General features: G+C 43.2%; 1 long non-coding RNA gene across 4 annotated transcripts in view; it reads right to left on the bottom strand.

The window, feature by feature from the left end:
- Window positions 1-18,868, bottom strand: part of LOC141570700 (uncharacterized) — a 61,202-nt gene extending 42,334 nt beyond the window's left edge. For 3 of the 4 annotated variants that reach the window (XR_012495116.1, XR_012495114.1, XR_012495113.1), the window contains exons 1-6: window positions 18,725-18,868; window positions 18,386-18,511; window positions 15,896-16,071; window positions 15,623-15,729; window positions 11,519-11,652; window positions 8,112-8,195 (exon numbers count right to left, since the gene is read on the bottom strand). This is a non-coding gene — a long non-coding RNA (uncharacterized LOC141570700). Of the gene's footprint in view, window positions 1-8,111; window positions 8,196-11,518; window positions 11,653-15,622; window positions 15,730-15,895; window positions 16,072-17,380; window positions 17,966-18,385; window positions 18,512-18,724 lie in introns of those variants that run through there. The other variant, XR_012495115.1, reaches the window with a different exon arrangement.
- Between the last annotated feature and the right edge of the window lie 149 nt (window positions 18,869-19,017).

A 19,017-nucleotide genomic window follows, 5' to 3' on the forward strand; every position in this document is an offset into this window, starting at 1 on the left:
AAATTAATACAAAATAATATCAAATGTTAACTGTAATTAAAAAATTAAAAAGGGGGGAAGGTGAAGAGAATAAAAGGTTCAAATTTCCAGGTATGGACCAAATGAGTCGTTTGTATGTAACGTGCAGAATGGGGAGTACACCCAATAATATTGTGACAGCATAGTACGGTGTCAGACGGTTTCCTGGACTTACGGTGATCACTTCTTTAGGTATATAAATGTTGAACAACTGGTGTATACCTGAAACTGATATAATATTGTAGGTTAGCTATATTTTTTAGTAGAAATCTTTTTTAAAAAAAGTCATCAGTGATCTCTCAGCTGTCATAAACAATAGTTTTTCCAACTCATTTTCCTCAACCTTCTTGGTGTGGGTGGCATGCTTTATCACAAACTCCTCTGTTAAACTGCCATAACTAAAAGTCTGAGACTCCACCCCATCTCCTTATTAGTCTGTCTTGTCCCCTTGTTCTTAGGCTTTTCTTACTTGACCATTTTCTTTTTCCTCTTTTAAAAAATCTCTAATTGCAAAAATTATCTGATATCTGGCTTCAACTGTTCCCACTACAGAGCTCGCTTTCCCCAAAATCTCGGTTTCTCTCCTCAACGTCAGTCTCAGACTTGTATGTATTGGGTCCAACAGCCCCAGAATAACACTATGCTGACTCATCCTCTTCCTTCGCACTGTTGCCGCCAGATTCAATTATTCCATCTCTTCCTTCTGAGCCAGTAAGCCTCAAACTTTCCCTAATTTTCCCCTCTCTCAACACCCAATCCATCATCACTTCTCTTCTGCGCCCTTTGAAAAACCAGTTGTAAATGTCTCCACTTCTTCTTTCTTCCTCCTTGACTCTCTCATTAGCTCAGCTGGAAAATTAATCATAGAGAACCCGCATATCCGTCTCCCAGGGCCAGGCCCTTCCAAGGCCATCTTCCTGAAAGGTGTACATCCGGACCCTCCTGTACTCAGAGCCATTAAATGCCTCCCATTGCTTACATAACACGGAACTCAAGAACTTTCCAGCCTGTTCACTTTCTACTCCCTTTCAAACCTCCTGCATTTCAACCAAACTCACTTCTCTGTTCCCTAAACACACCTCCCTCTCTTTGCTTAAGCCAGTCTTCTGCAAGAAACATCTTCCCTCCCCTCTACCAAAGTCCTAAATGGCAAGCAAAGCCCTTTTTAGGTGTCCCAGCTGCTTCTTGACTAATGTAATCCTTCTCTTCTCTGAAACCCCATCAGCCACCATCTCTATTCCTCTGGCGGAACTTATCCCAGAGGAGCCTTGTTAGAGTTCATGGTGCATGTGTTATTTCTGTAAGACAGTGGGCGCCTTGAAGTGGCAGGCTTTGGGGCCCAGTTGCCTTGGACCCCTCAGAACCTTAGCATAGTGACATCCCTCTGCATATCTGAGGAGATAACTGGACTAGTCTCCTGACTGACTGTAACAGTACAAATAATCACATCACAGGTTTTTCGCCAGCTGGGTTGAGCCTAGTAGTAGGAGAAAGTGAGACCTGCTTGTCTTTCAGGCTGAGGCAAACGTGGGATTAGAAACGATATATACATTGCGGGCAAGTTACAGGTGCAATCTCACATTTCTCAATTTGGCTTGACACGGGTTTCTGTCAAGTGAACTTTACATGTTATTTCCAGTTCTCCTTCCAATTTGAGATTCGAGCTATAGCTTAGTCACAAGGATCGCAAACTCCTTTGTGTCAAAAGAGGTCTCCCTGAAGATCCCCCACGCTCCACCCCCCACCCCTCCAGTAAGTACTCTATCCACTTCAGTACATCTGACTTGTCCTGCTCCAGGAGTCAGCCCACAGCATCTGACCTACAAAGTTGCCTTGGACTGTAAAGTTTTCATTTCGTTCTCCTTAAAAATAAATGTATTTTTTATTGAAACAGGAATACATCCTATATGGTTAAAAGTAATTTGAACAGAACAAAAGTGCACTGAATGTAAAGTCTTCTCCTTCCCACTCTATAAGTGTCTGTCTCCTAAAATACAAACACTGTACCATTTTTGAGTACTCCTCCAGAAGTTGTCCCTCCCTTGCAAATATATATATATAATATAATTACGTTTTTATAGGAACAAAAGGACACAATGCACACTCATGTGCTACTTGGTGTTTGCTCTTAACAATGCAGTAACTTATAAATCTAAGTTAATACATGGCAAAGCCCTTAGAACAGTGTTGTGTGGCCCAGAGTGAATGCTAAATAAATGAGTCTTCACATGGAATATATCAGAGGATATCAGCATTCAAGCGTTTATACCAATTAGACCCCAGAAGCACCCGGAAAAGTGCTGTGGTTCTGCTGGACAAGAGCTCAGAGGGGCTTCTTCCTGCTCACATCCCCAGAGATAGGCTCCCTGCAGACTTGGCTGTCACTTCAACGCCTTGTGAGGCATTTGGAGGAAATGCTGCCACCACCAGAGCGCTTGTTTCCCTCAATGTTGTCACACCTGCCTCCCGCTGATTCCAGCAAGTCTAAACATTACATGGAAGAGTAAAGGCTTCATAAAGGGTTTGGCTGCAAACACTTTCAGAAAACTGACAAAAACACGGTCTTGCACTTTAATTTGATTACATGATAGCAAAAGATAAATTCCCCCCTCCTTCCCCCCATACAATGAGCTATAATATGTTGAATCAGAATCCCAAACACTTTTGCATAGGCTCAGCTCTGCACTAGGTCACGGGGTGTTTCTAGAAGGTAATGTGGAGTCCCTTGCATTTGGCTCCTGTCCCAAACCTCCCTGACTGCGTCCTCTTGTTACAGCAGAACTCACAGGAGGTGTAAATTAAGAAGTTGATCAGGGCGAGGGCAAGGCTGTGTGTTCCACTGGCTTCATGGGACTAGCAGTGAAGTCTCAGTTCCCCCTCATCAGCGGTTTTCAGTTGGAACAACTTTGATGTGAAACCTTTGAAGAACGCATCCCCTGTTTGGGCCATTTTCAGTTCCCCAACCAGGAGGTCTGCAGCACTTCCTGTTGTTTGTTTGCATACCTGCTGAGCCTTTCACTTTCCCCTGCTGACAGCTAGGGTACCCAGAATGCACCTCATCGGAGGAGCAACCACATGGCAGGAGGGGGGACGGAATCAGGGTAGGGCCAGAGCTGTTTGCATGTTGACTTTTGAGGGGGTCTGGTAGAATTTCGGAGAGCTCGTGACTGCATTTGGGAAGGAAGCTGGTGACTTAAATTAACAATGAACATCGACCAATCCTGAACAGACAGTTGAGAGTAAATTTAAATCCATTCTCCCTAGAGATTTTTCTTTCCAAGTAGACATGGGTTTATGGGTTTGCTGACACATGTGCACATACACACAGGGTCCACCAGGCAACTGAAAACTGGAAGAAAGAGTGGCACCCCTGAGCCTCATCAGGGGAAGAAACATGAGATACTTGACCCCGCCGTGTAACTCGCTGAGAAGCTTATGTGGGGTGAGGGAGTGGGTCAAAACAGGGCCATCACAGACAACTGTTCTTGCCACTGACTCTCCAAAACATCTCCCAAAGCCCTACAGCACCCGATATACATACCCGCATAACCGCACAAATGCAGGGAAAATGAGCCTCTTTTCATAACAGCTGCAGCTTCTTAACAGAATGCTGACAGCCACCAATGATCTTTTCACTGAACCTATCACACAGACTAGCCCAAAGCCTCTGTCCATGAGAGTATTAATAATCCAAGAGGAAGTTGAGTAAACAGAGCAGTTACCTAAAGTGGCACTTGGCCAGGCCACCTGGGCCAACAGAGATCCAGAGGCTACTGAATGTCCTCAACAGTTCTGGACCAGAACCAGAAGAAACTTTTGTGAGCAAAATAATAATCAGGCCAACTTCCTAGGGCCCTGGGTGTGAACACCAAGTTGGGGTCAGAAGGACACCCCACACAGTGTCTCAGGGCTCACATCAACCTGAAAAGGACAGCCAAGGATGCACTAGGTGTCACGACGGGATGTGGGCTGCAGGCTGGACATTGTGCTGAAGGCGAACTGACCAAACCCCGTGCACAGATGTGAGCCAAGAGTGGGGCATAAGTTTAGGGAAGGGATCAGACACTCTCTAGGGAAGGATGGATGACAACTCCCTGCAGCTGTCTGGAAAGTTCAGGGCTGTTGAGACGTTCCAGTGACTTTAGAAAATTAAGATGTTTGGGGTAACAGTTCCAGACAAAACTGAATTTAGTCTAGCTTCCAGTTGTTCAGGCCAAAATCCTTGGCGTCATTCTTGATCTCTCTCTCTCTCTCTCTCTCTCTCTCTCTCTCTCTCTCAGAAAGAGAGAGATCCAATCTATCAGGAAATCCTAGTGGCTGTATTTTCAAAATAGATCCACATTCTGCCCATTTCTCACCACCTCTGTCACTATCTATCACCCTAGTCCAAGCAACTATCATCTCTTACCTTGATTACTGACACGACTTCTCCAGGGTTCTTGTGTTCACCCCTGCTTCCCTGCAGTCCACACAACAGCCAGCGGGATACTTGTAAAATGTAAGTCAGTAGTGTCCCTTCTCTGCTGGAAACCCTCCAAAGGCTCCCCGTCTTACACAGAGGAAAAGCTCAAGTCCTTCCACTGCTGTACAAGATCTCACACAGTCTGGCCCATGGCCCCTGGACCCTCACCTCCTGCTCCTCTCAGCCTCACTCACTCACTCCAGCTTCCTCCTCCACCTTGAACTGCCTAGGACCACTCCTGCCTCAGAAACCTCCTCAAATGCAGTTCCAATGGCCTGGGAAGCTCTTTCCCCAGATGAAGTCAGGACTCATTCCTTCAACTCCCTCAGGCCTTTTATCAAATAGCTACTCAGAAAGCTCTGCCCCACCTAAAATTGTAAGTGTATACAAATCCCCTTTGAACAGCTCTGTTCTTGTTCATATCATTTATCACTTTCTAATGTTATATGTAAACACACGCACACATATAGAGTGCATTTATTATATATTTATTAAACTTTCTCTCTTTCCCCACACCAAAGTGCGAAGTTCCATGAGAGCAAGGAATTTTATACAATTTGTTAATTGGTGGCTCCTTTGAGCCTACTACAATGACTGGCATATAGACGGCTGCCAGTACCATAGTTTAAATGAGCAAATAAAGTATTTCATGGGCAAAAGCCATTGACTGTCTGCTTCATCAGATTAGGAGCTCCTCCATGGCAGGAAATGGCCCATCTACTCATTCATACATGTGGTAAGTATTTATCGAGTACCTATTCTATAACAAACACTACAATGGGGTCTAAAATATAATGGTGAATATATGAACATATATGGTCCTGCCATCATGGAGCTTACAATTTAGTGACTACAGACAGATACTCAACAATTCACACAAATAAGAAGATAATTACAGTGACATAAATGTATTATTAAAATAGTCCAGGAAAAACTATATTTTGGGTTAGGTTGATGGCAGAGGTGATGGAAAGAGCTGAGCAGATTCAAGATTATTTAGAAGATAGAAAATACAGGAATTAGATGGGGTTGGGGAGAATTTTATGACAAAGGTGAGTCCCAAATTTCTGGTTTAAGAAACTGGCTGGATTGAAGTTTATATAAATTGGTGTAGTAGGCTGAATAATGGTCCCTCAAAAGATATCTATGTCCTATATCTGGAACCTGTAACTGCTACTGTCGTGCAGGGAGGCCTGCAGGGTCTCTGCTCCCACTCCCCACACAAGAATGCAGGATATGGTGAGGCCAAAAAGGAACACCCACGGAGCCATAGGTAGGGGAGTCATACCACTATGGTCTCACTGGAGGCTGGGTTCACTGGACGTGCGACCTGCTGTCCGTTTTTCTGCCAACTGACCGACGACTCTCCTCCACTCTCCTCAGCTCTCCTCTGTAGCCACAGCATTTATATTAGTGGCCAATGGCTCAATGGCTACAGCTGACGGCCAACCAGCCACAGCTGATGGCCATCTACCACCCGAGCCAGCACCCCTCCATATGAGGCCGAGAGCCTGGAAATTGCTCTTTGGGGCTCTGTCCCCACAGCTACCTTCTGAAAAAAAGGTATTTGCAGGTGTGATTACTTTAAGGCTCTGGAGATTATTCTGAACTATCTGGGTGGACGCTAAGTGCAGTCCCATAAGAGAGAAGCAGAAGACGAGTAAAAGACACATATACACACAGGAGAAGACAATGTGAAGATGAAATACAGAGATTTGAAGACTGGAGGAATTTGGCCACAGACCAAGTGTGATGGTTAATTTTTTGTGTCAACTTGACTTGGCCATGGGGTGCCCAGATATTTAGTCAAAACATCCTTCTGGGTGTGTCAGTGAGGATGTTTCTGGATGAGATTTACATTTGAATTGGAAGCCAGGGGGAAAAAGATTGCCCTCCCTAATGTGGGTGGGCCTCATCCAGTCAGTTAAAGATCTGAGTAAAACAACAAAAAGTCTGAGTAAGAGAGAACTTCTCTTGACTGACTGTTTGAACTAGCGAATACATCTTCTCCTGCCCTCAGCTTGGAATTTATGCCACTGGCCCTTCTGAATCTCTTGCTTGCCAGCTACAGATTCTGTCACTTCTTACTTTCCATGGTAGCACAAGCCAGTTCCTTATAATGAAGCTATATACACAGAGAAACATACACTCTTGGTTTCGTTTCTCTGGAAAACCCTCATTAATGCACCAAGGAATGCTGACAGCCACCAAAAACTGAAAGTGTCAAGGAACAGATTCACCCCTAAAACCTCCAGAGGAAGTATCATCCTGCTGACATTTTGATTTCACCCCAGTGGAATTGACTTTAGATTTCTGGCCTCCAGGACTATGAAAGCATAAATGTGTGCTGTTTTAAGGTGATCCGCTTATGTAATTTGTTACAGAAGCCAAAGGAAACTAATGCAATGGGAACCCACTGTGGGAGAAGCATCTAAGGGTGGGGGGCATCAAGATTCAGTTTGGAACATAAAACCTGAGATGCCTGTCACACACCTAATAGAGAGGCAGACCAAGTGGCGATCCTGCTGGAATGGTCTGAGTAGGGGTTAAAAAACCCAAGGTCCCAGGTACTGGAAAGCATGAGAAGTGGAATGAGAAGTAAAGACGGCTGAGCGCCATGTCTGAGGAACTCTCAGCATTGAGAGATCAGGTAGAAAGGAAGACCGAGAAAGAAACAGGAGAGAGAGTATGGGGTCTTGGAGGCCAAGGGAGGTAACTGTTTGTGAACAACAGCGTGATCAGCTCTGGGGCAGAACCCAGTCTGGTGCAGACTTAAGAGTGAATGGTTGAGGAGGAAGCAGAGACAGCCACTGTGGGCAACTTATCCTAGAAGTTTGGTTAGTTTGGAAAGTGCATGAAGAGAGCACATGGTTGCAGGAAATATTGGATCAGAGATATTTTCATTCTTATTTTCAGATAGCAGAGTTTAAGGCATTATGCATAACTTGGAAAATAACCCAATAGAGTAGAAACTATTAGAAATGCAAGTGAGGGTAGAGTTACCTGCTGACGCCTGAGAAGGCTGAAAGGGAACAATTTTGAAAATTTCCATACCCAGCCTGCACCCAAGACCAAGGACATCAGATTTTCTGAGTTGGGACATAGATGCCAGTCACCTTTAAAGCTTCCCAGGTGGTTCCAAGGAGTGGTCCAGGGGACTCAGAGCACATCTGGAGGGCATAGCATAGGGTCCAAGGGGATCAGGTACAGGTGCAGGTGCACATAGGTTTGGAAGTTTGGTGGGTGTAAGTTATGGAGTTCCCAACTTCAACTTTATATTTCCAAAATGCAAGACATGTGATAAGTATGTGCTGAGCATATGATGGAATAAAGGGGAAACTGAGGGCTGAAGAAAAGATATGTTTCATACTGAGAGTGGAAAAGGGAAGACGCCCCACCTGGGGAAATGTGGTAAGAGTGCTACACAGGGCTGTGAATTTATAGCTGTACCATCCATCCATTCATTCAACTGACATTTGTCAGATAGCAAACTAGGCTGTGGGGACAAAAAACATAAACAAGACATTGTCCTCACAGATTCCACAATTCAATGGAGGACGGAGTCACGTAAGTGAACAGAAGATTCAGGAGCTGTAATAGAACCAAGCACAACAAGAGAAAGGACTCTTACCTCTGAGGGAATGGAAATCTTCTCCATGACAGTACTTGGCATGTAGGATGCACTTGAGACATGTTCACTCCAAGCACCTTGCTGCTGTGGAGAAATAGAGGGGAAATGACAACTGAGCTCTTACTTGGGGCATGGCTAAAGCAACCCTAAAACAGTGATGGCATAGCAGCAGCCCAGGACCACGGGAAAGTCTCAAAGCTGTCAGGAAGGGTGGCTATGCTGAAGTCAACACAGGATTTTCTACATGGTAATCTCCATGTGACATTCAGAAAGTGGTCACTAGGTGGCAGGATTAACATTTGCAAAATAACTGCCAGTGGCTGGATACTAGTAGGTAGGAATTAATCTGATACCACTTGGTGTCAAAACCCCAAACTTCCTGGCTTCCTTGCAGTTTCCGGTGTCCTCATTATCAGCACAGAGAAGAATAGTAAATAAATTATGGATGTAGGTCACTGTTTAATGTGAACTGACTGACCTTGGTTATTTAGTTTCATTTCTCTCTAGCCTCTAGAACTATGCCGTCCAAAAAGGTAACCACTAAGTCACATGGGTCGCTTGAATCCTGGATGTGTGGCTAGGGCACCTGAAAAACTGAATATTGAATTTTATTTCATTTAATTCATTTAAATATAAAAACTGATAGTCTTTAATTATTGAACAAATTTAAGTATGCTTGGAACAACTTGGGTACGTCAATCTACTTTTTCAACTGTACATTTTGTGAAATCGAAATACAGCTCAAGTACTTCCCATGAAAATGTAGTGTCAAACTGAGATGTGGCATAAGTGTGAAATACACAGTATGGAAAATAGAAGGTAACTATCTCATTAATATTTTACATTGATTACACTGATTTCTACATTGCTTGATATTATAATATTTTAATATTGAGCTAAATAAAATATGTTATTAAAATTGATTTCACCTGCTTCTTTTTATAGTTTTACGTGGGTGTGTTTGTCTGCTCACACTGCTATAACAGAACACCATCAACTAGGTAGTTTAAACAACAAACATTGCTCACAGTTCTGGAGGCTGGGAAGTCTAAAATCAAGGTGCTGGCAGACTCAGGGTCTGGTAAGGCCCTTTTCCTGGTTTGGAGATGACCGCCTTCTTGCTGTATCCTCCCTCATGTGGCAGAGAGAGATCATCTCTCTTGCATCTCTTTTCCTAAGGGCACAAATTGCATCACAAGGGTTCCACTCTCGTGACCTAATTACTTTTCAAATGTCCCACCTCCAAATACTACCAGATTGGAGATTTGCACTTCAACAGGTTAATTTTGAAGGGATACAAACATTTAGTCCATAGCAGGGGCCTACAAGAAAATTTAAAATTACATATAAAGCTCCCATTGTGTTTCCAGTGGACTGTGTTGTTCAGAAGGATGTGTGGAGTCAGCCCAGGAAATGGGATTTCTCTTTAATGAAACAACAGGAGACTGTGTGAGTACGTGAAGGGCAAGAAAGTGACTAGGGAATGAGGCTGAGCTGGAGATCACAGAGCAGCGGGCCGGCACTGCTCTTGACCATGAGACCCTAACCCAAAGGACATTTTTCATTTCTAGCCTTAAAGGGAAAGTGGATTGAAATCCTGCAGAGATAGGGTGGCTGCGCAGAGTCTCTTGAATTTCACCTTGAACCTTCTCCATATACAATCCCTTACTTCTAAATCAGGACCCCTCTCTGCTCTCAGAGGCACTGGCCACAGTTTACACCCTGTCTTGACAGCAGTTTCAGAGAGGGTTGTGGGGGCGGAGAACAGGGTTCAAAGGTTTCTTCCAAACATTGGGTCAAACTAGTTGTTCTGGTGGCTTTTTCCCTTCTTCAGACCTCACCGTCACCTTCCTTCTCCTATTTTATCGCCAGTACAGGACACATTAGGTTTAAGCCCTATGTTAGCCACGTAGCTGAATGACCTCGGGCAATTCATTTAGCTTCCTTGTCTTTCTTCACCCAGAAATGACTGCTCCACGTGTAGTCATAAAGATTAAGTGAGTTAATATCTGTAGAATACTTAGAACAGTACCTGGCCATAGGAAGCACTGTGTGCTAGGTATTATTATTTTCTCAGGAAAAAATAACTTTTTTTCCCCAGCTTCCTTGTAAAGATGGTAAATAGTTGGCATTTTAAGTTGTAATTAAAAAAACAAACAAACAAACAAACAAAAAAACACAAACAAACACAAACTTCCAATCCCAATTTTGCAAATGACAGTATGAAGAAAAATGTAACAACTCAAAAAAAGGCACATTTACTCTAGTACTGTGACCTATGGTGAGGCTATTTTCCTGGTAGAATTCTGGATTGGGAATGGGCCACCTTCGGCCTAGTACAAGTTTCCCACTCCATCCCCTGCAGAAAAACAGAGCCTGAGGCCTGGCGCCAGCACGGCTGCAACAACCTGTCACAGGTCTTGACTGTGGTGGAAGTTCAGCCATTCCCATAGTAGCACCATTTTGACCTCAGAGTTGATGTCTCCAGACTATAAAATGGCATTGCCCCACCCAGGTTGGTGGAGTAGGGGCATTTTCCTCAGAAAACCACAGACTAGGACACAAGGGCTGCGAGCTCAAAGTCTGGTTCTGACATTATTGACTTATATGAAGCAAATCTTTTTTGTCATTCGTTTGGTTTCTTATTGGCTTTTGAATATTAATGTGCACATGCTTCAAAGCTACAAGTCAGCCTCACTTTACACAGCAGATTATACGTGTAGTTCAATTTTGAAAAATTGGGTCATCAAAAAAAGCAGTAGATTTGGTTAGTGTAAAGGAATTCTACAATGCAGTGCAGTCATAAATAAACTGGTCCTTTGGTAAAATAAATCATTCTATTTTATCAGTTCTACAAATTTACATTTTTATGGTACACTTATTTAAAGCAAATTAAACTATGTTTAGAAAGTGAAAAGAGAGACTTAGAATTTCCTCTTTCTTCTTCTTCTTCTTCTTTTTTCTTTTTTTTTTTTTGGTTTTGTTTGTTTGTTTGTTAATAATAGACTGCAACAGAAACAGATTATGTTCCAAAGAGGAAGATTATGCTAGAATTGAAGCTACAATCTTACAGTTTTCTCATACATGGCCATTGTTGATTGTATCTCCATGTAAAGGCTTTTGTTCTTACCTTAATATCTATTTATGGCTGGTCTTATCACAATGTAGGTTTACTCAGCAAGACAAAATGGATTTTCCCTCCCTTGCTAAAGATCCCAAGACATGTCAGTTCTTGGCTTCCTATTTTCTTCCCTACAGGTTCCACATACTTACATGGAAAAAAAAAAGGCCAAAAGCTAGATTTACACCATCTTAGAAGCGAACTGCCTGCTGTGTTGGTCAGTACCACGCCGCTCGGGGTGTGATGCATCCTAGGAGTATTTAGGGCCCACTACTCCCAGACTTACCTCAAAGCAGGCACATCCCATTGGAAGCTCAGACCTGAGATCCAAGGTACGTTTCCTCTCCAAGCGTATTGGCCGCTGACCTGATCAGGCATCTGGGCAACCTCAGAAGACTGGGAGCCAATGAAACAAAAGTTCTAAGGAAAGAAAACAAACGGTTTTGCCTGAGACTTCCAGAGACCAAGAAACATGATGGAAAAGCAATCAGATGAATAAGGGGCAAATGGGGTGGTAAGATGATGGAGAGCCACAGCTAAAGATGAGGTTCAAAAGTACAAAGGAATATAAAAATCTGAGGCAAGGGGTGGGAAGTTAGAGAGAGAAACAACAGAAGCAAGGACTGAATGCTAACAAAACAGACTTCATAGAAAAAGATTTTCGGAAAGGAAATGTGAATGTAATAGAAGTGAAATGGGAAATAGGCAAGGAAATGTGCTTATGAGACAGGCACAGGAAAAGAATAAAGAGGCCTTTTTTCTGAGCACAGAGGCTGAGGGATTCCAAGGTTTTGACAAACTCTCTATCTCTACCCAAACTGTTAAACTCCTACTATTGGGGTTTGTTTTGTTTCTAAATCAGAAACACTAGCAACTTGATAAACACTTGTAAATGCAATATTTTTCATGATTTTGAAATAAAAAAATCTCTCAAATGTGGGTTGCCCCAAATCTGCAAACCTTCCCCCAAACCCAAAATCTTTATTAGGCTCCAACTATACAGGAGCTAAGAGAAATTTGGAACAGGTTTTATTAGTGCAATTTATGGGAATTGGGATTTCAGGAGTCTACTTGGGGGCAAATAGTGCCTCTCTCTGGGGGAGTAAAAGTGAGAATAGTTTGGTTCCAACTCTGCTGTGTAAGAGTCAAGCCATCTCTAGAAATCTGTGTAGAAAACATGAGCAAGTGTTCAGATGTTGCCACAATAAAAGCCCTCTGAGCAGAATCTTAACCTTGACTTCTAGTCTCTCAGCTCTTCCCCTAGCTCCTTGTTCCTCTACCCATGGCACCAGCATGTAGGCTGACTACTCAAGAGCTCATGTGACTGGAGAGAGCCTCCCTCGCAGGAGGAAGGAGCAGCAGTAAGCATAGAGGCTACGCAAACCTGGTGAGCCACATTAATTCACTTCTTTGCATGTACACATATTTTCTCTCAGCTCTACTTAACAATCAGCAGTCATGATGTGCCCTAATTACAACGATAAATTGGACCTGGGGCAAGCCACCTCCTGCTCCATCATTAAAGAGGACTATTTACAGTGGCCTTTGTAGTCAATCCATCTCCTTAGCACTGGGAAGTCACCATGGCTCACAGTGGTCACTGGTTGTGAGCAGGGAAGCCCTTGGTGGCCAACAGAATCAGGCATGCAGCAGCTAAGCAGTAGCTCAGAGCTGTAGATTATGCATAATTAAAAACAAAAAAAAACCACGCATCTGTGTGAAGTCAGGAGTGGCCCACAGGTCTGAAGACCAAGTCAGCATGTCCCTGGCACTTACTAAGTCCAGATGTCTTTATCTTCTGGGCAGGAAGTCAGAGTCTGTCCAGATGGCATCTTGATTGCTTTCAGTCTAGCTGATTACATTGCTAAGGCTGACATCTCTTCCAAATACCCTCTCCATCCAATGAAAATGTGGTTGTTAAATAATTGCCAGGAAGAATCCCTGCAGAGGACAGCAAACTGGGAACCGAGTGCCTGGGACTTCCATGCTATGTAAATTTCCTGCCCCACAGCTTGAGCGCTGGGCTTCTTTCTGCTCTAAGCAAGGGGATTTCTGGAAAGGTAGTGTGGTGAGGGCCAATATCATCACTCTGGGACCAGACAAATCCAGGCAGGAGTCCCGCATCCTCTACTTTCTGACCTGGGACCTTGTGTGTCTCCCTGAACCCATCTGGCCTCAGTTTATTCACCTAGAGATTTAGGATAAGGCTAGGACCTACTTTAACAAATTATTTTGAAGATTATGTGAGATAATGCATGCCAAGCTCTTACAAGAAGAGTGCCTGGCACCTGGTAAAGTTTCCCTGAGTACATTTTCTTAGTCGTCTGTTTATTTTTGTCCCTGGCTTTACTGTGCCTTGCAAGGAACTACTCCTTAACAACACAAAGCTGACGGAGGGCGAGGGACCAGCCTAGTCACCAGCCCGTGGAAATAATAAATCATTCTTCAGAGTCCTTTATGGGTTAGCCTTCGTTCACAAGCACTCTTGTGAAAGAGTGCTCAGGGCAGACACCATTTTCCTTTTTATAGCAATTGAGATTCTGAAAGGCTAATGACTTGTCTGAGGTCACACAGGGAGATGTGCCTGAAGATGGATACCAGTGAAGGCTGTCGAATGCCTGTCTGTTACTAACCCCACTCACACAAGGGAGTCCATGCTCCACAGAAAGCAGCGGGATGAACAAGGCCCCCTCAAAACACCACCATCTCAGCCCCTACCAATGCTTCCTATAGTCCCGATGGGACATTCTGAGGTTCACCAGAATGAAGAAAGGATGTTATATTGTCCTTTACAGAAATGGCTGCCTTCCTCTTTGCTAGTTCAGAAAATCCTTTCCTTCCATGCTTCCCAGTAAAAAGCCTGACAGGAGACAGGGTGTGAAAAATGTTTCAGAAGGCCCAAAAGTAAATGGCTTGATAATAATGTGAATAATCTCAGCTGTTAGAAATGGTAGACCCATGTTGTTCTTTTCCATTCTTTAAGAAAAAAGATGGCAGGGCTGGATTAGATTATTTTCAAGCTTCTTTTTAGCTTTACATTTTCTGATGTTACTGTACTGCTACTTTATCTCAGAGTTGAGAGTGTATCTCAGAATCCCAATTTCCAGTCCTATGGTTTAGTCGCCATATCTCACTGCCTGTTAATATCATATTCATGTAAAGCTTCAGAGAAAAACCCTAAGGATGCCTTTAACATTTCTGCCTTTACAAAGTATGACATTTGAAAGAGAAGTTACTAAATGGCACTGATTGTGTGTTTAATTAGAAGTGAAGGCTTGACAGATACTGTAACATATTACATATATTTCTAGAAATATATATGCATATCTGTACACACACACACACACACAACCACAGGTAATACTGAAACCTAGACTTGGGGAAATGCCCCAACATCAGAGAGTTTTTAAATTGTTACAGTGCACGCCTCAGGTGTGTATGTTTCTAATATCAGTCATCTGGGGAATAGAGGAATCCTAGGGCAGGAAATGCAGACTGTCCCCAGATTACAAAAGGAAGAACTCCACCTTCCCCTGAGTACAGAAGCCAGGAAGGCTTTGGCTCTGAGATGTGAAAAGGCCTGGAGTGTTTTGGTGGTGGAGGTGATCTGGCTATGTCATATGAAGATACTGGGCCTGCTTTGTTGGAGATGTTGGTGGTGGTGGCAGTGGTGCCGTCAACAACAGGGCAGAGGAATAGTCAGTTCTGGAGCAGTCGGGTCAAGTGTGGCATTGTGAAGTCATCAATAAAACTGAGCTTGGACTCAAGCAGGATATGAGAAAGCCATGTCCTCTCTCTAGGTGGAAGAGGGACATAGCATCACTTCTGTCTAGGCTTGTGACCTCGCAAGAGCCATCAACTGCAGAGGCAGCCACGTAGCAGCATGACAAGAAGGCCTGAGGGCTGTTTCGATGCGCCCACGAGGGAGAACAGCAGGAACCCCTCAGAGAAATGTCAAGATGATTCTGAGAGGGGATTTACTTCTGGCCTTCATGGCTCTGAACCTTGAGTCATAATAATTTGTAAATAAATAAATATGGAGAAATATAATGGTAAGGAGTAAAATTGACCATAAAATACATTAGAATATTTAAGCTTCAGTAGAATTTTAGATGCAAGTAGATTTAATTATCTGGGGGTAGAGAGGAAAGCAGGCATGACCCAAAAAGCAGAACAAAAATTAAATGTACGGAAGGGGGTAAAAAGACAGCTTAATACCATCTGGTGCCCAGAAGCATGTAGTTGTTTGCTAACATTGGATCACAAAAGCATTATTTTGTTTTGCACACCCTTGAAAGAAAGTAAATAACCTTTGGGTTATTTTGAGGAAAGGGCTTGAAGAGCCAAACAAGGATTCCTAGGACCCCACATCACTCCAGATTATAATCACCTGGAAATACAGGGCAGTGAGTGCACAGGTCTCCCAGACAGGAAAGCACAGTTCTGTAGAGTCACCCATGGGTGGCAGCTGACCCAAGGGATGCACTGCATGGAAGCCTGGAATAAAAGACAGGACGACAACAAAAGAATGATGTGGGATGTGTGTACATGTATCATATAAGGGTACTTGAACTATATGAAATGTCTTGGGTCCATTAATCTGCTGTTTCTCCGCTGACGTGTTTACAGATCAGTAGAAATAAATGAATTTCCGGTGACTTACCTGATCATCTTTTTCTTTCCTTCTCCGTATCTGTGCAAGAATCGTTCTTAGAATGGGTGATGGCATTTCCGTCCCTAAGGGCACTGTGAATGCATTGGGTTTGCAGCAGTCGTGATGCCCATTGCTCGAGCCAAACCTCTTCATTTTTCACGTTGGCCAAGAAGGTGTAAGACCACCTGGAGTAGGAAAGAAAAAGCACTTGTCAAGAAAAAGCCAGTGTAAGTCCATTTTATTGGCTCAAGCCAATGACTGTTTCATAACTAAAATGGAAAGCTTTGTTTTAAAATGGAGAAATGGGATTTGAGATGAAGAAGTAAGTGTCTTACAGATAAGCTGGTCCAACTCCATCACTTTACGGGTGAGGAAATTAAGACACAGAGAAACTTTCCCAGATCTGTATTATTAAAAAGGAAAAGCATACACAACTACTGAATGGTAAAGCTAGGACCAGAATTCAAGTCAGTGTTCTTATTGGGAGATTTAGAAAATATTCAGATGAAAAGACTATTAGGGACTATAATGCATGAATTGTGACACAGTGGGACAAAGTAGAGATTTTTAACCTGGAAAGGAGATGATTCGTGGGCATAATAACTATTTTCAAATACGTGAAGGACTGGAAGGTAGAAAAAGGGCTTGAACTTGTTCTGTTGGCCTGAGGAAACAAGGTCAATTGTAGTGAAGTTAGAGGAAAGACTACAGAGGTTCAGAATAAAACCATTCAGTCAAAATTTGCCGAAAAAAAACTAATGCCAGAATAGTAAGCTTTCTATCACCTGAGACATTTTCAGAAAAGACTGGAAGATAATGCAGTGTGTCTGTTTTTGTCCACTGAAAGGCACGGAGTGGGGATGCAGAGGAGGGAATTCAGGCATGAAAATCATTCGGATTGGGTGACCTTTAAGAGTATGTGATTCTTTACAACCTGGGAACAAATAAGGATTTCATTCCTGCCTCTGAGCTCTTAAACCTATCTTCCTATCTGTTTACAATAGTTTAAATTTTAATCTATTTTCTATTTCAGGGTATTATGCCCTGAATATTTGATTTGAATGCTGTGGCAGGAGGTCACTCATATTCATTTATTCTCTTTTACTCTTACACAGTTGCAGTGAGTCTTTTGAATCCATTATGCAAACACATGCAAATCATATGCAAATCGTGTGGCCTTAGAAAATGACAAAATCTTAACTGAGCCATCAAACCTTTCCTTAAGAAGAAAAGTAATATGCCTTTTCAATGTTTTGGGGGTAGGAGACAATTTCCTGAGAGTGATATTTACATGACATTGGAATTGGTTACTCAGAGGAGTCTTTGCCTCACAGACTTCATATTTATATAAGACTTTAAGGTTAAAAAAGCATTTTCACATAAATGATCCCATTTGATCCTCATAATTACGCTGTGATGTTGGCAGAACAGGAATTGGAATTCCTGTTCCATTTTTCAGATGGGAAACAGACTCAGAGAAGTGAAATTACTTACCCAAGTTCATTCCCTTGATAAGCAATGGGTCTGGCCCTCCTTCCAGTCTAGATTCTTCCAATTACACATGATGCGTGCCTTCTTTAAAGCAAGAAGGTCTGTCACCAGTCTGTGTTTTGCCAAAAGCATCTTCAGATGTGCTTTTGTTGATGAGGATGACATTTTAGATGTGACCAGAAAAGTCTAAATATTTGTAATCGCCTTAGAGCAGCACCTAGTACATAGTTTCTCCAACCCCCTCTGCTTTTTGGCATCTGCTGTGAAATCTGATGAACTTTCTTCATCCCATCCTCTCTTCCTTGAGGAGGCACCATTCTTTCTTAAACTATGGAGCGTAATAGCACAGTCTCTGCAGTGAGACTTCCTGCATCTGAAGCCCTCACCCACCACTTTCCAGTTGTGTGGATTTGGAGAGGTCATTTCATTTCTCTAAACATCAGTATCTACATCGATGAAGTGAGATAAATAACAGTACCACTTTGATAGAATATGTGATAAGGAGATTTATAAGAAAAAAAAAACAAACCTGCCCAGTGTCTGACACATAATAAGTGCTCAACAAATGCTAGCTACTATAATTGTTGTGTTAGTTGAGCTCTTGGAAATGGAATTGGAGAATGGTAATGCTAAGTATCTCCTATATGCCAGAAGGTTGGAGAACAGATAATGTTTGAGGTACTGTGTTTCCCTGAAAATAAGACCTAGCCAGACCATCAGCTCCAATGTGTCTTTTGGAGCAAAAATTAATATAAGACCCAGTCTTATATTATAGTAAAATAAGACGAGGTCTTATATTAATTTTTGCTCCAGAAGATGCATTAGTGCTGATGGTCTGGCTAGGTCTTATTTGGGGGGAAACAGGGTAGCTAAATTCAGCCCAGTGAGGAATGCTTGCACTTTCGCTTCCTTTAATCACCACCACACCTTGCACCATAATGAGGGGAACTGCAATCTTGCTCCAAAGCTATTGCTAAGAAGAAATCGAGCCAAGGCTGACATCCTTACCTCTGCCCTCTTAGCCAGACTGCTCCTCTACTTCCCTGAGTCAGGTTGGGAGGGAAGAAAGGGGCATCCACCCAGCTGCTTCAGCAGGCCCGAATCACGAGGTGGAGGGATGGATGTGTCTTCCTCCTGCACCAAGACCAGAAGTGGATACTGATGAGATGGCCAAGGCAGAAACAGAAGTGCAAGGAGCAGCTCCACTCCCTTTCTAGGATCACCCTGTTTCCTCTCGCTCCAGTTCCCAACTCCAGCAGGCACCACTGCTGGGCTCAGTCCTCACGTCCGCCCCCGCAGAGTACTCTGCCTTTGAAGCATGCCCCAGCACCTCTCCCCGTCACTTGCCTAGGACAAGTAACAAAATGACGTCCTTTGTGAGGACAGCTGCCTGCTTCCACAGCCTCTCTTAAGGAAAGGGACCAGAAGCTCTTGGAGTTGGCCAAACCCTAAAGTCCATAGGAACCATTGCACTGTGTCCATGTGACCAGCCGAAGAGGGCTGCACAACTGATTTGGGTTTGCCAGGAAATGCACTAGACCATCCCAGGGCTGGGTCCTCAGCTATTTTTGGCAAGGATGGGTGGTATGCAAAGGGACTTCCCTTTTTCTGCAGCACAGAGCCATCAAATGCTGAGCAGT

Source organism: Rhinolophus sinicus, linkage group LG03 (assembly GCF_036562045.2).
Source record: "Rhinolophus sinicus isolate RSC01 linkage group LG03, ASM3656204v1, whole genome shotgun sequence".
In the NCBI taxonomy this organism is placed as follows: Eukaryota; Metazoa; Chordata; class Mammalia; order Chiroptera; family Rhinolophidae; genus Rhinolophus; species Rhinolophus sinicus.